Genomic DNA, 19,267 nt, shown 5'->3' on the forward strand with positions numbered 1-19,267 from the left:
CCTCGTTTCATTTGCTTACTGGCTTTCTCTCTTCCCCACCCCTCAGACCGACAGGCTTCTGAGCCTTTAAGTTCCCCACCGCGCTTACTATTCAGGTTCTGTTTCTGATGCATATGAATAGAGAGTACTACCAAATTGAATGAGCCAACTGACACATTTTCCATCTGCTAAGGGATAAATCTCTCTAAATTAAACTAGGATCCTAGATACTTTAGAAACGGTTTTTAAAATAAATTTCAAGGGTAAAAAGGACTTCCCTGGCGATCCCGTGGTTAGGACTCCGTGCTTCCACTGCAGGGGGAAAGGGTTCAATCCCTGGTGGGGGATCTAGGATTCCGCATGCTGCGGGGCCAGGGAGAAGAGGTATTTCAAGGAGGAAAAAAAGCCTTGGGATGTTTTTAATCCATTGCTGTCAGTACAAATTTGCAGCCATTCTGAGGGAGGCTTCAGCCATCAATAGGTTCTCGTCCTGGCATTACTGGCTCTGTCACCTACCGTTAAGTGGTTTAATTTTCTGAACCTCCACCATGAGACTGGACTCATTTCCTGCAGCAGGATATTAACAGCTATTAATGCAGAGTAAAAAGGCTCCGTGCTCAAGTAAATTTGGGAGATGTTGACTTAAGTTGACTTTCCTTGTGAATATGCAAGGGGAGGAAGATGCGGGATGCAGGGGTTACCCAACCTGTCTGACAGGGAAACACCTTTTTCCTAGAGGTCAGCGTTCTGACAACTGCACTTAAAACACTGATTCTAATATTCACTCCCCTCATATACCCTGGATCTAAAATTCTTTGATTCTGTAAGTTAGCATTATAGCTGACACTGGATAACATGCTAACTTCTTTAAAATACGGGTATGTCTCTTTCTCTATTTCCAGAGGGACTTGTGACTACAGAGATGGCTTTGGTTTCAACCACTCTCAAATTTGGTATTTTGGTATTCGGTAAATTTAGTATTTTGGTTTCTTCTTATCCAAAATAGCTTTATAGCATAATCTGCATACAGTGTATGGAAATAATTGCAGGGGATGTAAAGAACAAAAACAGGCAGGATCCCTATGATTTTAAGGCAGTTGTGGTAAATGGGTTCAATGTGTGTAAACTTTTTATTGTATCCTTTTGGGGGGCTCATTTTACAAATGGACAAAACTGGGAAATGAACTCTTTAATGTAAGAGCAGAAAGCTCCAGGAAGACCAGGGACATCTAATGGACTCTCTAATATTAGGATGCATTATATTCTACTCAGCTCCCACCGAAACGATCACAATTTCCTTCAAGCACTGTGATAGTCCCAGTAGTAAAAGAGGCCATTTTGGAGCTGCCAAGTTCATCTTCAAGCAGAAGTTACCATCTTTACCTGCTTCTTTGATGGATCCACCCCTGACTAACACTCACTAGAAAACAATTATGGTTTAGCAGAGATGATCAATCCTTACTGCTTTCCTCCTTGACAAGAATCCCACTTCATACAAATTAGACCCAGTCTTCTTTGAAAAATTGTGGCTTCCTCTTATTTAACACCTGAGAACGGTGACTGTGGACAAGGTATAAGAAAGTTTTCTTAGTATGTGTTTCTGTTCAGACCAGATGGAGGGTTAATGCACATAACAGAAGAAGCAAATACTGGCGCTGACAGCCCCCAGGTTAGGTGGCCTCCAGTGGTGCATGAAAGATACGAAACAAATAATCAATTCCATACAAGGCATGGACAAGAACAGTCTATCCAAGTTTCCTTTATAAGGACTCTCTGGAAAAGACAACAGATAAAAACCACACTCACGTCCAAATCTGAGTCGGCTGAGCACAAAGCAAGCATTCATAATGGAGGGATAGGAAACACGCCAGATGCTTCCCTGGGTACCACTGCCCTACAGCGTGGCAGCTGTGTGTAGTCAGTCAGAGATGCAACGACCACCATCCAAAACACATGAGCAGGCCAGCAGTTCATAATAACCATGTGCAGAACTGACCAAATCCCCATTTTCAGTGAAAATGGCACTTTCCTTTCTAGCCTGATGAAAATCTATTGATATATGTATCAAAAAAGAGATTTTAGTTTATTCTGGGTTAAAATCATGTCTGACCAGCAAATAGTGCTGTCTTATAGAGCACTGATTGATCCACAGGCAATGCAATTTTTATGCATGTCTGTACACTAAGTCATGTAAAGAAAGTGACCAAAAAACAGTTCTTTGGGGGAAAATATGTTAAAATAAGCTAGTTTTGATACACTGAAGCTTTCCTTTCACTGGGTGTATGGGCCTTATACCCCTTCCCCAGCTTCAGTGGAATGTTCGCGCACAGAGTAAACCATCCTGGTTTCAAGAATATAGTTTGGGTTACAGTGTTGGCAGTATGTTAATTAATAACAGGCATCAATTTGAGGGATTCCCTAGGACAAAGGCAACTACCAACTTTTAAAGATGGAGCTGACACTAGTGGTCAGGTCCATTGGTAGTACACAAGAGGACTGTTCCCTCTACGTTGGCAACTTCGCTTATTTAAAAAACCTCACTCAAGCTGTTTTCTTTTTCTTTTTTTGTTAAGAATCCCAGGTTATTGTGGGACTATATATTGGTACCACCTTTTTGATAAGAAATTTGGCAAGATGAATTAAAATCTTCAAAAGGTAATATACTTTTGCCCCAGTAATTCTACTTACAGAAATCTCAAAGGAAAAATGCAGATATGGACAAAGATGTTTGTCATGCTATTTGCTTAAAAGGCAAAGATAAACATTAAATATTAAGCACTAGCATTAAGTATCAGTAAGTACAGAGCTACTAAAAACTTGAGCATATTGCAATCCAGGAAGGTGTGGGGGGATCTTCTGGCTGGGTAGCTCCACCTGGAGTTCCCATGGCGCCCAACCTCTACCTGCCACAGCTGAACAAAACATGCCTCCTCATCCTCGTTCCCCATCCCAGCTCCCAAACCTGGCACCCCACCCCCACCCCCGTATTTCCTGCACAGGTGAAAGGCACCACCAAGTCCCCAATCCAGGAATTATTATTGACTTGTCTCTTCCCCTCACCTCCTTCCCCAAACGGATGACCAAGTCCATTGTCTTAGTAACTCTCGCATCATCCTCACTGCCGCTACATTGTCTTGGTCCCTCTCGCCTACAAAATTATTCCCTTAACTAATTTCTCAGTTTCCTCTGATCCTTCCTCACCACTGCCAACCTGCTCATCTTTCTAAATACAAACCTGAATCCCATAACCCTATTTCTTAAACTCTTCAGTGACCCTCCCCTGTGTAGTAGATGGTGAAAGCGCTTAGCTATCTACCAGACATTACTAGGCATTTTCCACATAATGACTTATTTAATCCTCCCACTAGCCTGTGAAGAACGTACTCTCCTATTGTCTTTATAGAGATTATTGTCAGCTCTTTTAAAAATGAGGAAATGGAGGCAAGTGGTATTAGGTGCGGAGAAGGTGATGGCACCCCACTCCAGTACTCTTGCCTGGAAAAAATCCCATGGACGGAGGAGCCTGGTGGGCTGCAGTCCATGGGGTTGCTAAGAGTCAGACATGACTGAACAACTTCACTTTCACTTTCCCTTTCATGCATTGGAGAAGGAAATGGCAACCCACTCCAGTGTTCTTGCCTGGAGAATTCCAGGGACGGGGGAGCCTGTGGGCTGCCGTCTATGGGGTTGCAGAGTCAGACACGACTGAAGTGACTTCGCAGCAGCAGCAGGTATTAGGTGATTGCCCAATCATGCACCTGGGAGAACTGCTGTCTGATCCATACTCTCTGGCTGTAGGCTCTGGGTGCTGGAGTCCTACTCCTGATGCTTCCTCAAACAAATGAAGCCACATCTCTCCTCCAGCCTCATCTTCATGCTTCATCTGTATCCTGCAGTCTAATACCCAGAGTCCTGACACTGGCCCTAACTGCCTTCCCTATCCTAGCATATTTTTTCACTTATAATTTTTTGCTGGTGAATCTGCCTTATCTTCCCCAAAGTGAGTTCCTACCTAATGAGTGTCTATTATGTGCCAGCCTCCAGGCAACATTCTGGGCATAAAGGTAGAGCAGTGGTCAAGCTAGAAAGGCTGCTCTGTTCTTGGGAAGCCCCTATTCTAATGTATGGGGGTGAAGGGGAAGGAGAGGGGGAAGAGACAATGATTATGTTAATGAACAGATCAGATAACATCAAAGAACAAAAAGTCTTATGAAGAAAATGAAACAGGGTAATGGCAGAGAAACTGACTGAGGAGAGAGGGTTATATGGTGGCCAAAGGAAGTGATTTTGGAGCTGAGGCCTGAATGATAAAGAAAGAGCCAAGTAAAGATCTGAGGGCAGGGCCTTGAGGTGAGAAAGGACTTGCTGTGTTCAAAGACAGAAATAATGTTTGTGAACTTAGTAAGAGATGATGTGGTAGGAGATGACGATGGAGAGATGGGAAGGGGCAGCAGGGCAGGGCCTGGCACATCACGGTAAAGCTATTTCAAGTGCACTGGCACGCTATTGGGCTTCTCTGCTGGCTCAGATGGTAAAGAATCTGCCTGCAATGCAAGGTTTGACCTAGGTTTGATCCTTGTGTCAGGAAGATCCCCTGGAGAAGGGAATGGCTACCCATTCTAGTATTCTTGCCTGGAGAATTCCATGGACAGAGGAGCTTGGTGGGCTATAGTCCGTGGGCATGGTACTGGGGACAGTTTAAGCAGGGGAATAATAAAATCTGGTTAACCCTTCCCATCATCCTCACTGAACTCTATCTATCTAAATATCATATTATAACACCTGTTGTTCTGAGTAGCAATTCTTTATAAATATGAAATCCTTGAGAAAAGTGCACAGGTCATTTATCTTTGATTCCCTAGTGCCAAGTACAGAGGAAACATAATAGGGAGTCAATAAATTTTTAGTGATTAAAAAGAAAATAGTTATCTTCCCACTTTTCAATATCAGGGACCTTTTGGACATTGCCATGCCCAGCCTTTTGAGAATTCATTTCTTCTTTCCATCTTGAATCTTTGCTGCCCTCATCCACCCCTGCAACCTTCTCTACCTTCTTTTGATGCTTTAAGTGCCCAAAGAACTCTAGTGATTCAACATTTGCCTGCATTTGAGGGCATTGATCCAGTAGCAGGCACTGTGCAAGGTGAGGGGGATGCAAGTTTCTAAACATGGTCCCAGCCTTCAAAGACAGACAAGCTTCAGTAATTGTAATACCTGGTGATGAATGCAAAGCAGAAACAGGTCCATGCTACAGAAGGAAGCTAGAGTTAAAACAATAACCACTGCATCACCTTTGTGAATCACGAAAGTGCTGCTGTTCTTACAGGTTCTGGATTTCACAGCTCGTAAGGTCCTAGGAACTAAGGCCTAGGTGATGACTGCCATTATCTAACCAGAGTCCTTGATTATGACCCATGTGCCTCCGGAGGCTGGGAGAGTAGAAGGGAGGAGTTACAGCTGGTTGATGAAAATCCCTCCCCTTCTACAAAAAGGCTGGATGACCTGGAAGACACAGGCAAGGCAGACCCCTCTGCAGGCACGACCATGTAACATGAAAAGGAGGTGCTGTGGCATCTTGGCTGCAGGAGTCAGGGAATCCAGGTTGTAGTGAAGCACTGGTGGCTTTCTGGCTCCTGGTTCTGGAATGCTCTACAGCTGAGTTGGAAAAAGTGAATAAAGGGAGGGAATCCATTGCAGCGCACCATTTGGAAATAAAGCATTTCATGATTCAGCAGTTGAACCCAGGTGGCTCATAATATTAGCTGAGGCTCATGTTGGTTTGGGATGAATAGAAGGGGAGGTTATAAATTACTTTGGTTGATCTGTCCTTAAGTAGTTGTTAAGAAGACTTTTCAATAGACTGTCCCTTTTAACACATTCAGAAGTAGTTTTAGTAGTTCAGTAGTCAGGCTGAAGACAAAATGAAATGTAAACAGTAGCAAAAGGAATGACATAAGCTTGTTAATCTGGAGAGTGTTGTGCGTATTGGGGGAGGGTGGAGCAGTGATGCAGCCGTAGGGGAGACACACGAAGGTGGAGGCGAGAAGAGTGGGAGAAGAAGAAGAAAGTCTGCACTGGCCATTTTTCCTCTGAAAAAGTTAGAATGAACAAAATGATTCCATTTATATAAGTTTTTATACTTTTGCATGCATTTAAAGTATAAGAGTAAAACTGCATTTCATGGACTTAATGAATGTTGCTTGTCTTCCCCTGCGGGAGTTGGAAGGGAAGTCCTATATCTTGGGACTGCATGCATGCATGCATGCTCAGTTGCTCAGTCATATCCAATTTTTTGTGACCCTATGGACTCTAGCCTGTCAGGCTCCTCTGTCCATGGGATTCTCCAGGCAGCCTGTCCTAATCCACCTGCATATATACTGTTCCAGGCAACACACGTCTGACATCAAGCCTTTGGAGGGGCCGTCGATGACACTGAGACTATTATTGATAATTTCCACGGAAACAGCTTGCCAAACAAGATTATGTCCTATATGTAGTGTAGGCGCGCGCACACACACACACACACACACACACACAACTGGCATGGTTGGGAGATTAATGGTTTTCATTCAAGGGGAAAAAAAAGATGAGAGAATAGGAATACCCAGGTATTCTTATCTACCTTCCCTACTGTACAAATGGGTTTCCCTTCCATGAGTGAAATCAGTCATGAAACATCTACTATGGAATCCAAAGAACATCAAGAACCCCACTCAAATCATCAGCTTTTCTAAACAAAACACATCTATTTATAAGAGTAACATAAAAGACAGAAATACAAAAGACTAGAATTCATTAAAGTTTAATCTCCTTTGAATCATTCAGAAATTAAATTTAATGATATTGGGAGCCAAGATGGATATGGAATACACATTTCACCTTCCTAAAATCATTGTCAGTTTAAACAAGCTCACATGGTCAGAAAAAACCTCCTCACACAGAGTTATCTTGCCTCAACAAACTATTATTTTGTTTTCTCTGATATCCTTGTGCCTGAAATTGTGAACTGTGGCTTGGCAGATAGTATTGGTAATGGTTTCAGAGTGAGCTGAGTACCAGATGTCAACCAGGGTGAGGTCTCTGTGGTTGGAACTCAGGGATATATCCTTGACCCTGTGCAGCTTTGATGAAGACACAGGGGTTGGACATCTTCCATTTCCCTCTCCAGGTTCACTTCGCACCTTCCCTTCCCTACTCTGTTCCCTGCAAGGCTGGCCTTTTTGGGCTGTGTCAACAGCTCCCTATTCCTCTGGCTTCTCTTTGGGTCTGGCCAATGGAAAGCTCTGGTGGATCTTCCTATTTCCTGATCTGCCATTCAGGGACTTGTGTTCTTTCTCTGTGGACAGATTGTTCCAATGTTGGCTGCCTCATCAGCTTAGATACTCATTTTTTGGATTAAGAATGCCAATGACTTATCTGGATAGCCACTCGTTGATCCCTTAGAGATAGTGCACTGCCTGCTGGATTACATGTCTGACCATACTGTAGCTGAATTTGCCTTCTAGCACCTGCCCAGCACAGGTTAGTGGGTCCTGGGCCTTCTCAACAAGCCATGGTACACTCAATACTTGCATGTTTCAAGGCCACTGCCATTGCTCAAAACACTTTGGCCACTCCTTTACAGGAACAACTTTTGAAGTTAATTTATGGGGTTTGAGGTTACCAGAAAATTGTTCTCAATATTCTATTCCAATATTTAGTCATATTGGCTTTTGACTTTAAAAGATTATCCCCCACCTTATTTAAAAGAGTTGGCTAAAAATGGTGCTTATTAGTTTTCAAATACCAAGTTTATCCCAATAGATCTTCCTGTCACTCACTATATTTAATGAGGTATTGTAGTGGTTAACAAGCTTCCTAGATGGCACTAGCAGTAAAGAACCTGCCTGCCAATGCAGGAGACACAAGAGATGCGAGTTCGATCCATGGGTTGGGAAGATCCCCTGGAGGAGGGCATGGCAACCCACTCCAGTACTCTTTCCTGGAGAATCCCATGGACAGAGAAGCTTGGTGAGCTACAGTCTATAAAATCGCAGAGTTGGACAGGACTAAAGCAACTTAGCGGGCAGGCTTGCAGGTAGTGGTTAAGGAGACAGGTGTGGGAAAAAGACTGCTTGAATATGCATTCTAGTTTCATCTTTCAACTTACTAGTTCTTTGACTTTGACTGACTTAATCACAGAAAATGCTCCCATTTTACCATTTCTAAAACCAATATGTGTGCTTAGTCGCTCAGTCGTGTCTGACTCTTTGTGACCCCATATAGTGTAGCCCACCAGGCTCTTCTGTCCCTGGGGATTCTCCAGGTAAGAATACTGGAGTGAGTTGCCATGCCCTCTTCCAGGGGATCTTCCCAACCCAGGGATCAAACCCAGGTCTCCTGCATTGCAGGTGGATTCTTTACCATCTGAGTCACCCAGGAAGCCCAGTATATGAGTGAGTGTTAGTCACTCAGTTGTGTCTGACTCTTTGTGACCCTACAGACTGTAGCCCATCAGACTCCTCTGTCCATGGAATTCTCCAGGCAAGAATACTGGAGTGGGTTGCCATCCCCTTCTCCAGGGGATCTTCTCAACCCAAGGATTGAACCTGGGTCTCCTGCATTGTAGGCATATTCTTTACCATCTGAGCTACTCAGATGGTGATACAAATTAATATGTATATAGTACTTAGAACAATGTTTGATATGTTGTAAGGGTTATTTATTTTTTTTGTAAGGGTTATTTAACATCCATTACTGCATTTTCTTACACACTATAGTCAGTATTGAGCAGACAATACAGCATTTTTAAAAAGCAAATTAAGTTAATATAAATGACTAGGGCACATGGTTTACTTACATTTATTAATATTACCCTTTCCTAAATAAGGCTATGTAGGGGTGGAAAACATACAGTTAAGCACCTTTAATCAATTTTGAAACAGGCTGGGTATAAATAAATTCATCAAATAATCACAAATGCTGTACTACATGTAGGCCAATATATGTGGTGTTTTACATGCTGCTGCTGCTGCTGCTAAGTCATGTCAGTTGTGTCCAACTCTGTGCAACCCCATAGACAGCAGCCCACCAGGCTCCCGTCCCTGGGATTCTCCAGGCAAGAATACTGCAGTGGGGAGGAGGAAATGGCAACCCACTCCAGTATTCTTGCCTGGAAAAGTCCATGGACAGAGGAGCCTGGCGGACTGCAGTCCATGGGGTCACATGACTGAGCATGTGTGCACGAGGGTGGAGGGAGGGTTGGTAGCAATAAAGTGGGAGAACTAAAAAGAAAAAAAAAAGAACACTGGAGTGGGTTGCCATTTCCTTCTCCAGTGCACGAAAGTGAAAAGTGAAAGTGAAGTCACTCAGTTGTGTCCAACTCTTCACAACCCCATGGACTGCAGCCCACCAGGCTCCTCCGTCCATGGGATTTCCCAGGCAAGAGTACTGGAGTGGGGTGCCATTGCCTTCTCCAGTGTTTTACATACTATATTTCTAACCCTCACAACAGCCTCAGTGGGAATTATTATCTCCAATTGCTAATTTTGAAGCAGAAGCTAAGATAGCTTAAATAACTTGTCCAAGGTCACTCAGAGCCAGAAGTGAAGGTAGATCCCTCTGGCTTTTTGCTGTTCTTCCTCTTACATTGCACTGCACTCATAAAGTGATGTGATTGATTTTTTTTAAACAAACATCTAAATTGGTGTAATCCCTTATGAAATAGTCACCTTGGCAGACTCTATACTTACATGTTCCAAGGGCACTGTCTTTGCTGAAAATACTTTAGCCACTCCTTTATTGGAACTGATTTCAAAGTTAATTTGAGGTATTTGAAGCTACCAGCAAACTGTTTTTTCAATATTCTATAGTCATATCTAGTCACATCTGATGTTTGACCTCAGAGGGTGTCATCCAAATTTATCTTCCACTTTATTTACAAAATTTGGCTGTGAATGCTGTTTGATGTTCTCCAAACACAAATCCATCCCTAAAGAATGAAGATATGCGACAGCCAAGATTATTAAAAAGACTCTGTTTGGGCTCTGAAATCAACTCCAATAGAGGGCTTTAAATATTGTTTTGGCCTATGGCCACATTTTTCACATCTGCTTTTATCCTTGCAGAGTAAACAGAGGAACTGAGGCCATTTGAAGCAATACATTCTTGTGTGATGGCTACAAAATCAGGTTCATTATTTTCATCCACCTTGAAATCTGTATAATTGTGGTTAACACTAAACAGGCAGGAAAATTAATTCATTCACTTGGATGAATTTAGTCACTCCGACCTCAAAGCTCTGATCACAACCCAGCCTTAGAAACTTCTGAATGGATGCAGATTATCTGATTGTCTGGCTCTTTGTCTAACTCCGGGAGTTAGACAAATCACTCATTTATCATTTTGATTTCAATAAAAGGCATGAAATAAGCTTAAGACAATCATGCAAACTCAGAGGGAAAATCTTGTAAATTTTATAGAAAACTCAAGGGACATTGTCTGGAGATCAAAGCCGATTAAAAGTCTATCTGAATTTTTATGAAATGACCGTGGTATAAAATCAGACATGGCCACATAATCCATATTTACTGTGGGTTACACAAAATTGGCATTTTTCCCTCATTATAATCCCTCTTTTTCATGCCCCATACATAACTTCCTTTCCTTACCCTCCACTTCTTTTACTATCTCTGTGGTACACGACATTCACTTCTGGGGTACTAATCACCAGTTACAATCAACTTGAACCATTTTGCTGGTATTTCTTTTCTGTTATTATACAGAAAGCCATGGACACACCACACTTTCATGTTAAAGACAGTAGATCTCTAAAATCAGTTCAGCCATGTTAGTTTTCAGAGGCTCATTATTTCATCCCAGAAACGGGAAATACCAGGCTCAGGATGAATTGAACTGTTATTCATTAAAATATAGTCCTTCCTTTCAGACGATATCATCTCAAATTTACCGCTACTATTACTTTTACAAATTATTTGGCTCATTAGGAAGTCAGTTAACTTGCTTCTCTCTATTCCCTCAAGTTTTCTGTAACTTCCTCTAACATTTTCCTTCCCCAAAATTAACGCCAGAATGTCAGCCACACTCCTAATTATGAAGCTTCAAATTAAATTCTTGTCTCTGACGTTCTTTTTATTCACAAGAAGACAGCATCAGGTATGCTGGCCATTGTCCTCAGACATTTTTTCTGTTATGCCTCATACCTGATACGCAAGGGTTACAATCAATGATTAAAAACAGCTGTATCCAGGAAGGATCGCTCCCTGACAATTCAGCTTCACAAAACCCAAAGAAAAAATGCACTAAGCAACTATTAGGTGGCAACATTGGTGATGACTTGAATTTGAATTTGATGAGCCAGAAATCTCATATTGATTCAAAGCCTCCCTGGACAATCAACTCTCTCAATTCTCTCAACTGAGTCACATTAGCACAAGTTAACAGGGAAAAAAAACCATAAAGTGGGGAAAGAAGAAAACCATTTTCTCTTAAAAATGATTCACAGATAATTTGGAAACTCTTAAGAGTTCCTTGGACATGCTGACTAGAATGTAAAGAGGTAGAGTATCTAACGCTCGGAATTTCTAATTTACTGATTTCATTTAGGTCCCAAATATAGACCAGTGAAATTCAAAGTTTTTTTAGGATCCAGAGGCTTTTAGTCACCTCAAGAGAATTCATGAGTTTCTCCAAAAGGAATTATTTTTAATTTACTTTATTTAAAAATTGGGACTTCCCTGGTGGTCCAGTGGATAAGAATCTGCCTGCTAATGTAGTGGTCATGGGTTCAATCCCTGGTCCAGGAAGATCCCACATGCCACCGGGCAGCTAAGCCCATGCACCACAACCACTTTCCCCTAGACCCTGGGAGCTGCAACTACTGAGCCGGTGAATTGCAATTACTGAAGCCTGCACGCCGAGAGCCTGTGCTCACGAGAGAAGCCACTGCAATGAGAAGCCTGTGCACCAGAAAGCCTGAGCAGTAACAAGGATCCAGCACAACCAAAAATAAATAGATAAATAAAATTTTAAAATAATGTAGATTTTACTGAAGATTTCATAGGGAAGACTGGGGCGAGATTCTACACTGCACAGCACACCCATTACCCTTCCAAAACCTCATCGATTAATTTTCCCCACATCTTCCTTTTCTGTTGTTAGCTATAGGGCTTCCCTCTCTTGTAACTTGTCCCCTAACAGTCCTGAGTCTTTGTGGTTCCTATCCCTTTCCTCTGGATCATCACAGTTCAGTGGAAACATATTGCAAATCACGTAGATAATTTAAAAAATTCCAGTAGTCACTTTTTTTTTAAAAGGTAAAGAATGTACCATTAATTTTAATAATATATTTAATCTTTAAAATAGACCCAAAATATTATCTCAACATATGTCCAATTAAACAATTATTACTGAGACAGTCTGCATTCTTTTTTCCCTAAGTCACCAAAATTCAATGTGAATTTTATACTTACATGCATCTCAATAGCCATGTGTATCCACTATACTGTACAGAGCAATTCTAGATCTTCCTTTTAGGCTTCCTAAACTCTCTTCTTTTGTTGGAAAATCTGTGTTCAAGCTCTTCCAAAAGTATATAACACCACCCTGTTCAACAAATGAAAGACCTTCCAGTTATCAGAATTTTCCCTCTAAATAACAAGAGGTTATGAACATATAAATGAATGAGTGAAAAGCCTAATTGTTGTTGTAACCTGGAACCAAGTGTCCCATACCGTCTGGTTTTTGGTCTCTCAAAGGAACTGGTCCCATGTTCTTTCCTCCCCTAATTTTCACTGCTGTCCTTTAATCTCAGACCTCCGTGTCCCTGAGGCCAGTGTCCCTGCTCCTCTCCTCTCTCCATCACGTCCAGCCTCACCCTCCCTTTCCCCTTCTGTCCTCACTGATAACCCTTAGGCTCAAGCCCCAGCTAACCCACAGCTCCCCGCTCTTCAGCACCCATGGCTCCTGCTGCAGAGAATAACAGAAGCTGCTCAAAGATTCCTCAGACAGACAGTGAGGCTCTGGGAGAGCCAGGTAAGTAAGAACAGATGGAGCCCTTTTTGCTCACCTGGAGGACGAGTGGGAAGAGTAAAGAGAACCCCAGGGATCGGGGAACCAAATCAGAGGCAGTGCAGCACAGCAGTTAGAACATACCCGAAGTCACATGGCTAGGTTCAAGTTCAGTTCCAACACTCACTAGCTATGTGACCCTGGCCACATCACTTAACTTTATGTGCCTTAGTTTCCTCTTCTCTAAGTGGGTGTAATAATAGCACCTACCTCACAGGATTGCTGGCAATGTGTTAATGTAGCACCAAGAAAAAGAATAAAAAATATACTTGTTGACCCACAGAATGTACAACACCAAAAGTGAGGCTTAAGGTGAACTGTGGACTTTGGGTGATAATGACATGTCAATGTAGGTTCATCAATTGTAATAAATGTACTGCTCTGCTGTGGGAGGTTGTTAGTGAGGGAGATTATGCATATGTGTGAGAGAAGGTGTATGGGAAGTCTCTGTACTTCCCACTTGATTTTTCTGAGAACTTAAAACTGCTCTAAAAAATAAAGTATGTGAAAAATTCCATTACTTAAATATTTATTAAATATGTATTTTAAATGTAATTTATATACAATGTGTATAATTTATATGCATGTATAATTTCTATTGTACATGCTCAGTCATGTCCAGCTCTTTGTGACCTCATGGACTGTAGATCGCCAGGCTCCTCTGTCCATGGACTTTTCCAGGCAAGAATACTGGAGTGGGTTGCCATTACCTGCTCCAGGGGATCTACCTGACCCAGGGATCAAACCCGTGTCTCTTGCATCTCCTGCACTGACAGGTGGATTCTTTATCGCTGCACCACCTGGGAGGGCATCTGGTCCCATCACTTCATAGGATATAGAAGGGGAAAAAGTGGAAGCAGTGACAGGTTTTATTTTCTTGGGCTCCAAAATCACTGTGGATGGTGACTGTAGCCATGAAATTAAAAGATGCTTGCTCCTTGGAAGGAAAGATATGGTAAACCTAGACAGCATATTAAAAAGCAGAGCCATCACTTTGCCAACAAAGGTCCATATAGTTAAGGCTATGGTTTTTCCAGTAGTCATGTACAGATACGAGGGTTGGACTGTAAAGAAGGCTGAGCACTGAATAATCGATACTTTCAAATTGTGGTGTTGGAGAAGACTCTTGAGAGTCCCTAGGACTGCAAGGAGATAAAACCAGTCAATCCTAAAGGAAATCAGCCCTAAATATTCATTGGAAGGACTGATGCTGAAGCTGAAGCTCCAATACTTTGCCCAGCTGCTGGGGAGAGCTGACTCATTGGAAAAGGACACTGATGCTGGGAAAGATTGAGGGCAGGAGGAGAAGAAGGCGGCAGAGGATGAGATGGTTAGATAGCATCGCTGACTCAACAGACATGAATTTGAGCAAACTCCAGGAAACAGTTAAGGATAGAGGACACTGGCATGCTGTAGTCCATGGGGTCACAGAGTCAGACACGACTGAGTGACTGGACAAATAAAAAAAATTCTATGTGTTTATTTGTATATGTAATTATATATGCATACATATTAAAATATACTTCATATTATATGTTATATATATTATATAAGTAAAAATATAGATGTATAATTATATATTATATGTGACATATATAAATAACATAAATATATAAAATATTTAAATATATCTAACATAAACATCATATTATCCTGACCCAGGGATCAAACTGGGGTCTCCTGTATTATAGGCAGATTTCTTACCATCTGAGCCATAATGAGTGGCTGCCATCATATTATATAGAATATATAAATACACATATATGTATATATATACATATTTTATTATTTAAAATATGCAAGCAAGGCTGCCCCATTTTAACAAAACTACCCCACTATCCCTCACTAAGCTTAAGTGATATGATTGGTCACAACTCTGCCACTGAGCTATCCGTGTCCCAAGTCTGAGGCCCAGTGACCCTGGGTGTGGGTAGCAGGAAACTGACTGGCACAGAGAATCACCTCCTGGCCACCTGGCTCAAAGACCACCCCGTGACGAGTGTAACTGCTATTTCTGGAGCCTCTATGAGCCAGTGTCCACACCCTGGGCTCTGGCTCAAAAACACCTGCTCTGACACTGGTAGCGCTCGGCTCACATCTGCTTTGTGACTTCCCGGTGCTCCGCTGTGACCAAGCCTCATTCCTCCAGCTTGCACTCTGGTGAGCTGTCCTGCTCGCCCGCCTCACAGCAGCCCCTCTCAGCGCACAACAGCAGACCCATCACAGCCATCCGGTTCTGACTCAGGAAAATTACACCTGTGAGCAGGCAAGCTGTATACAGCCTATGATTTGCACTTAGAAATTCTTACCACCAGTCCTTTATCTATAAAAGGGGTCAGTGAAGGGTAATTTGAAAGTACCTATCAATATTACCACTCTGAGGCATTTATGTATATATTCATATGCAAGTGTATGAAATGACTTATGTTCAACTCTATTTAAATTACTAAAGCATAATCTGTATTCACAAAAGGCTAGAAACAAAACAAATTTTAGATAGAATGCTATAAAACAAAGGGTGGTTTTTATGTACAGATAATAGAAAGAACTCCCTGATATATTAAATTAAAGCACGGTCAAAACAGGGTCTAATGAATATTGTGCTATATGTAGAGGAGGGAAAAGAACATATATGCATGACAATCTCTAAAATGACAAAAAACCAACACAAGTACTTATTTCTTTTGGGAGGTGGGAGGATGAAGAGTGAGAACTGGGCAAATGGGGGACTTTTCATGACATGCCTTTCTATACTTTTTAAGGTTTGAACCATGAAATTATTAAATCTGTAATGAAAATAATACCTGCCCTGCTTACCCTATAGGGATGGTGATGGCTTTATGAACTGTAAAGTGCCTGGAAAAATTGATCACCCTGACTTGTTGAGGAGGGTTTGTAGTGGGGCTAATGAGCTGAATCCCCATAAAAACCTTTCTTTTCTGGAATCAACCCACTCCAGTATTCTTGCCTGCAGAATTCCATGGACCGAGGGGCCTGGTGGGCTACAGTCCATGAGGTTGCAAAGAGTCGGACACGACTGAAGTGACTTAGCACGCGCGCATGCACTGATGGAGATTTCTCGGCATGAGTCTGCTTCCTTGCTACCACACTGTTTCTCAACCTTGTTTTTCTCTGAGCCTCACTATTCACGAGTGAAGTCTCTGTGATGGGTTGCAGGGGTGGGTGTGGCGAAGAAGACTTTAAGAGTTGCCATACTTCTAGTCCAGACTGTGGTCACTCTGTCTGCACTCCAGAAACTCAGTATTATCAGTTCACTGGTGGAGAGAATTATAAAGGAATAAACAGTAAGAACAGACAGGATTGGCAAAACCCAAGTCCCTTATTTTACAGATAAGGCCACCAAGGAGTGGAGAGATTACTTGACCAGTTCAAAGTCACACCCGTGTTAATGAAGCTGTTAATGAAGCTGCCACTAGGAGGCAGCATATTGCCCAGTCTCTCCTTTCACTGTTCAGTTGCCAAGCTAAGTCTGAGTTATTATGACCCCATGAACTGCAGCACTGTACCATTATGTTAATAACACTGATTTATTAATTTACAAAGAGGACATACTCTCCAGTTAAAAGATACAGATCTACTAAGTTAAGGGAAATGATTATAGAAACGTGCTTGGTTATATGATATCAGAGCAGAGGAAAGGAATTAAAAATTTTCAAACAACTCAGAGCAAATCTGATCAACACACCAGCCTTCCTATCTGCAGGGCCCTTGATTCTGCAGGGTCCAGAATCCACATGCCCTTCTGAGGAGGTGCAAGGGATACATGCCATTTATACTTAGCTATGAGGATATAGAGTATGGCTGAAATGTTTTGTTTCTGCTTCCCACCAAAACTTGGAGTTCATCCTCCACGATGTAGAACGGTCACCAAGAACTACATTTACAAGCCCTCCTGACATCTAGATGGGGCCATGACTGGTTCTCCCCAACGGAATGAAAGTGGAAGTGAGGATGTCATTTCAGGCCAGGTCATTTAGGAAGCGAGTTTGCCTTTTCCATGCTGTCCTTCCCCATCCCTGGATACATGCAGAAGAGTCTGAGGCCTGGAGGATATCAGAATCACAAGAAGGAAGCAGCCTGGATCCCTGAATTGACCACATGGAGGAAAACTGCCTACAGACCAAAAATAACCTGCATTGGACTGCAACGGTTAGTAAATTAACTTTTAACATGTTACAACAGTAAAATTTGGGAGTTTGTTTCTATTATTCTAATCAAGCCATGCACAGGTCCATTTCAGAGAGGCCTCAAAAAAAGTTATTGCCTCTCAGCTTTAAAAAAGAATCATTGAGTAACAGGAGGAAAACTATCCTGTTACTATTTTTAGTTCTTCTACAGGTTACCTCCTTAGCTCTACATAATATTAATATGTATCACAATTCACTGACTTAATTTAGGTACTATCTATTGACTTCTTGGCATGAAAGATGATGAAAAATGAGAATTCAGTTCGCTTAATCTCCTTTTCCTTTAGCCTCCCAATGTTTAATAATTATATTTTATTGGTTACATTTATAATTTTAAATACTATCTTTTTTTAAAAAAAGAAGAGTATTTTTAGAGTAGTTTTAGCTTTGTAAGAAAATTGAGAGGGAGGTACAGAGATTTACCATTTACCCCCTGCCCCCACACATGCACAGCCTCCCATATTATCTACATCACTAACCAGAAGGGAAAATTTCTTGTATTTTTTTATTTTTCCTTCAAGTGGGTTTCCCAGGTGGCTCAGTGGTAAAGAATCCATCTTCTAATGCAGGAGACATGGTTTTGATTCCTGAATCAGGAAGATCCCCTGGAGAAGGAAATGACAACCCACTCCAGTATACTTGCCTGGAAAATTCCATGGACAGAGAAGCCTGGCAAGCTACAGTCTATGGGGTTGCAAAAGAGTCAGACATGACTGAGCATGTATGCATGCACGCATTTTGCCAAGTGCTTTGATTCTGCCCTTACACTCGACTGATCATTGGGGATAGAATTATAAGTTCATAATAATTTTTTTTTCTTACCCTGAAGTCATGATCCTGTGTGTTCTAGCCTGTCCATGAGCATATGAATCACCTGGGGGTCTTCTTAAAAGGCAGATCCTGACTGCTGGGTCTGGGATGGGCCTGAGACCTGCATTTCTAGTAAGCCCCCAGGTGATGATCTCGCTGCTGGTCTGAGGCCCTTGTTCAAATAGTGAGTTTCCAGCATTTAATGCTGAGGTGTGATTGACATATGACATTGTATAAGTGTAAGGTGTGCAGCATGTTGATTTGTTACACTTATATATATTGCAAGATGATTACCACTATAGTATCAGCTAACGCTTCCAGTATCATGTATGGATGTGAGTAGATCATAAAGGCTGTGTTGAAGAATTGAAACTGGTGTCCGAGAAGACTCTTGAGAGTCCCTTGGACTGCAAAGAGATCAAACCAGGTTTCTTAGGAGAAACAACAATTATATATATATATATATGTACATGTATATGTATATATGGGTATATATAAATATGGATATATATTATATATGGGGATATATATAAATACATATCTATATATAGAGAGATATATATAGGTCTTTATCTATCTATACCACATTTTCTTTGTCCATTCATCATCCGATGGACATGTAACTTTTTTCCGTATCTTGGCAATTGTGAATAATGCTGCAGTGAACATGGGAGTGCAGAGATCTCTCCAAGATATTTCTCTTTTCTCCACTAACTTCATCTCTTTCTCTTTTTTGCTTCACTTATTTTCCCCAAGGTTTTCTACCAGATTTCTGGACAGCCTATCTTTAATCTCTAAAAGCGCCTTCTTTTTCTATTATCTGATTTCATGTCATTTCAAAATGGATATTATGAATTCTTGGATCACTCTGAACATACTAATGGAGCTGTTTGAAGTTTCCTGGATTGTCTTTGCTTCCTCTGGGGGTCCATTTTTCTGTTTATCTTAGCCCTTTCTCTTTCATGCTGCTATTTTTTTCCCCTATGTATTTGATGGTTCCTGTCTGTTCATACTTAAGAATAAAGGATAAAGTAGATGGTGTGAATTTTGCTTGATGCCACATGAGACTGTTTCCTCTAATTTACTCTGTTTAATAATTAGGTCAACATATATGTCATTTATATAACCATTTTCTTATTAATGATTATTAGATTATTTCCATATTTTTCTTATACAGTGTCTTAATAAACATCCTCATAGAT

General features: G+C 41.4%; 1 protein-coding gene across 4 annotated transcripts in view; it reads right to left on the minus strand.

The window, feature by feature from the left end:
- Positions 1-19,267, minus strand: part of APBA1 (amyloid beta precursor protein binding family A member 1) — a 234,487-nt gene that overhangs the window by 85,125 nt on the left and 130,095 nt on the right. Inside the window, exon 2 of one of the 4 annotated variants that reach the window (XM_043890989.1) lies at positions 12,450-12,582. The exons of the other annotated variants lie outside the window; for them this stretch is intronic. The gene's annotated coding sequence lies outside the window, so the exon portion shown is untranslated. The remainder of the gene's footprint in view (positions 1-12,449; positions 12,583-19,267) is intronic. 4 annotated transcript variants of the gene reach the window in all.

The sequence above is a fragment of the Cervus elaphus genome, chromosome 29 (assembly GCF_910594005.1).
Source record: "Cervus elaphus chromosome 29, mCerEla1.1, whole genome shotgun sequence".
In the NCBI taxonomy this organism is placed as follows: Eukaryota; Metazoa; Chordata; class Mammalia; order Artiodactyla; family Cervidae; genus Cervus; species Cervus elaphus.